The sequence below is a fragment of the Frankliniella occidentalis genome, unplaced genomic scaffold (assembly GCF_000697945.3).
Source record: "Frankliniella occidentalis isolate FOCC.00 unplaced genomic scaffold, Focc_3.1 Scaffold31, whole genome shotgun sequence".
NCBI classification, from domain to species: domain Eukaryota; kingdom Metazoa; phylum Arthropoda; class Insecta; order Thysanoptera; family Thripidae; genus Frankliniella; species Frankliniella occidentalis.
In genome coordinates, this window is record NW_026267161.1 from 1,365,221 (window position 1) to 1,369,182 (window position 3,962).

Below are 3,962 nucleotides of genomic sequence, written 5' to 3' on the forward strand. Positions count from 1 at the left end.
CCCCCCTCTCTGACGCCTCGACTCACTGCCTCTGCAAGCCTTTTCGCCTTTTCAAACGCACTGCCATGACGGGCGCGCGTCAGCGATAATGAACATGGGTTAGTACCCTTTTGGGGGACCAATCCTGGATCAGCCGCAACGTTTACTCTTGAGTGGGACGGCATGTCCTCCTGCTATTTTGGCCGGAGTGACAAAACTTCGTTACGTACTTTTATCGTTGACAAATGAACTGTGGACGCGGGCTTCGTCTATCCTGTCTTTGTTTGCTTACCCTCTCGCCTGGGCCTGTGTTTAATGCCGAATCTTCTGCTTGGCGTGTGGAGTCCGCCAGTCCCCCCTCCCCGTCCCCCTTGTTGGAGCAGGGTTCCTGGCACCCCTAACACCACCACTCATCTCATCTTTGTTTTTCTTGTTTTCCCCTCTCTTTTTTTCTCCCCGGTAGCACCTTTCTTTGCTCATCTCAATCCGAGCTCTTGCTTGGTTTTAGCTCGTGCGCTCGGCCTCGCCTTTGTGGCTTTTGTAATGACGGATTATTTGTTGCCTGCGAAGGAGGGAAGGCGAGAGGTTTGAAGGTTTCCTGCAAATACAGAATATGAGGGGGGCGTCTACGTAATTAGAAGATCTTTCAAATCCTAATCGGTGTTCCCATTGCAATTGTCAAAGTGCAAAGTTGATGGATTACATTGTTAGATAAATTATCCTAATGAGTTGAAGTACCTCTTATGATCTTAGGCTCAACGAGACAAAATTTATTGAGATACTCTCTAGACTATAGTTCTATTGGCCTTTGTAGTATCACATTGAGCTTAGAGACCGCGTTAGACTTTATTCGAAAATCGTGATAAGTAAGAGCTCCTGCTAAGTATTTTTATTTTTTTAAATGCATAAGAGGCAGTTGTTATGTAGCCGTCGCGCAGAGCTCGTAGTGCAAGTGCATTTGCTTACATTATTGGGTCGTCTTCAGATACAATGAGCTTCGATACCTCAATAATTTCTATCTCGTCCCACAAGATCAAGGAGGAAACGCGATTGCAATCGCACTGTGCGATGGCTACTTTTACAACTACTACCTCGTATACAATTATTTAAAAAAATAGTAGCCTAAATCTCTCACTTATCAATTACGACCTTGAATCAATTCCGAAGCAGGAGGGGCCCGCGCGAGAAAACTTTCTGACGAACAACACAATTGAGCAGCAGGGAAGACCAGACAGGCTGGGCCGGCTGGGGCGTAGCGAAAAGAAGACGGGCGCGGGCGCAGCTCTTGTTGCGGGCTGGTTGCGGGATTTAGTGATTTATGACTTCCAGTCGGCAGAATTTCCTTCATTTTCGATATTGCGAAAGTTAAAATCGAGGCGGCGAGTGGGAGTGAGAGAAGAAGGGAGCGAAGAGCGAGAGGGAAATCGTGAATGAGAGCGGGGGAGCAAAAGAGAGAGAGAGCGAGTAGTGCGAAGAGGCTCAGCAGGCAATCCTTGATGTATGGCCAACCTGAAGTAATTAGGTGGTGTAGAGTGTCCACGGAGATTAGCGGGCTGATTACTCGCTCTACCTTGACGCGTCAGACACACGGCGAGAAAGAGGTGGGGGGGGGGGGCGGCAGAGAGGCAGTGAAGCAGGCTGCGGAAAATGAAAGGGGGAGTAACTGAGGTAGCAAGCGGGCCGACGATAAAGGGTTGATGGTAGTTCCAATCCGGGTATTGAGATGTGCCCAGAAGCCTTCCTGTGACGGTAGACGGTAGATAGACATACAGGGCCCACAGACTTCGAAGAATCATTCAGTTGGCTTATACCGCATTCAAGCATGTGGACAAGTTGCCTACTTGCAAGGGGCATCAAGGGATGGCCAGCCGAGACACAAGCCCACCTGCACGGTTGCATGCGGTACAGTAACACTAAAATATTCTCCGGGGTCTTGTGGACCGACCTCTATAGCCCTATGAAAAGTCGAAAAAATCTTCCATTGCCGCAAGGAAAAGCCCTTTTCGTTGTGTTACTATTGAAACGTGTACTCCCTGTCGAGTTCATGTGACAACAAAGAAACGGAAGAACTATTTAATTGTCATCTCCCATCTTTCCCGATCGGTCACAAACATTGACCTCACACTGCTTTTTCTCCTCTGATTTTTAAGGCTTTTTCGCTAGAATAGAAGCGGGCTTCTTGGGTTATGGGCGAGGGGGAGGCATGGCTGAAGCGTGGCGGAGCCGAGCGAGGGCTCCATCTTAAAGTGAGCCTCACATAATCCTCATTGGACGCTGGAATATGCCGTTCCCGTCGGCCCCGCCCCGCGACGTGCTGCTCCAAAAGCAGCTCCAAGAGCAGCTCAGGCTCCCAGGGATGATGTAGGAGGAGCGCAGCCTGTGATCGCTTTTAGTCTCAACCTGAAATTAGACCCTCGCTCACGTAAACAGTTTGACAGTGTTTCCCCAACCCTCATTTTTTTTTTTCGGCCTTCCTTGCTTTCTCCCTGGTTCAGCAAGCGGGACGATTCGTGGACCTCACTTTTTTTAGCTGCTGGCGCAACGGAAGAGGCCTTCCTGTATTTTCGTTTTCCTGTTATTTTGCTGGGTACTGGACCACTTCCTCCCTAAGCCTACCTTCCCTCTTCCGTCTCTCTCTCTCTCTCCTCCTCTCTCTCCCTATCCCTCTCCCCGGCAGTCCTTCTGGGACGGGGACGGGCGACGCAAGGTGAATGGGATTGGACTTATCTGCTTTCAACACCTGCTGCTCTCACTTTTCACCCCTCCTCTCCTCCCTCGGTCTCCTCTGCCCCCTCCTGAGCCCTTTTCAATTACCTGCTCTGTTCGTTGAGCCCTTCCGAGTGGCCATTGCGCCCTCTCACACCTGTGCAACGTTGTGACGCACCCACTGACGCAAACTAACGTCTGACGCCAAACCTTTGAATTTTGGTATGCCTGTCCTCTTGGCAATTTTCTTCCGAAATATGCACATTTTGACCCTTATACTGCTTTTTAGTTTATGATAACTCTGGAAACAAGTGTGTACTTGAATACAGGAGGTCCTGTGTCCTTACATGTATCCAGAAGGTCCCGTGTACTTGGCAAGTATGCAGGAGATAAGATAGTGTGTACTTTGGTCAAGTATGCAGGAGGAAGTGTGTACTTGGCCAAGTACTAAATCTCCTGCAGAAATGCATGGAGGTTTTAGTGTCTGCTTGATCAAGTACACACTACCTCCTGCATACTTGCCAAGTACACAGGACCTCCTGCATACATGTAAGTACACAGGACCTCCTGCATTTAAGTACAGACTTGTGTTTCCAAAGAACATTTTTTCTGAGGAAAAAACATAAACTTGTATTTTTGAGAGAACAACAAACAACCACAACGTCGCACCAGAAACCTTCTTTTCCGCCCCCACAGATGGCGCTCGAGATAGCCAGTTTCATTTTCCATGACCCCTTCCCCGCTCCCTCTGGTTGCTCCCTCCCATTCCTCTCCTCAGGGGTTCTTGAGCGGTGGCAGAGGCAAATTTTCTTTTTTGGCCGGCATCTAGGTGGCGGCTCAGACTGGACTGGTGAAGATGAAGGCGCGTCCCCTGTGCCCCCCCCCCTCTCTCTCTCCCACCCTCCACTCCACCCATTCCTAAAGCAGGCAGGGAGCAGATCCGTCGTAGTGGTAACCCCACCGGGATCGAGGTGATAGGAAAATGGATAATCCCTTGGCGGAACGAGCGAACGCGAATCCGTGACGGGCGTGGCGTAGCGTGGCGGGGATCACTCTTTGGGGGAGGGGCGATCCAGGACTGCTGCTGAACGATGCGGGGCGTGGCGGGGCGTGGCGGGGCGTGGCGGGGCGTGGCGGGGGTCGCTGAGATGCGGTGGCCGCGTCCTCTGCCGGCCAGGACTTAAACGGCGAGGGTCGCAACGTGGTCGGTCAGTGGTCGGAGAGGGGGCAAAGGGTCCGAGGGAGGAGTGGAGGGTAGGGGTCGCAGAGGGGTCATT

General features: G+C 51.1%; 1 protein-coding gene across 1 annotated transcript in view; it reads left to right on the forward strand.

Moving 5' to 3' along the window:
* The window catches only part of LOC113212769 (glutamate receptor 1-like), a 355,157-nt gene that overhangs the window by 268,738 nt on the left and 82,457 nt on the right, over window positions 1-3,962 (forward strand). The window lies entirely within an intron of this gene.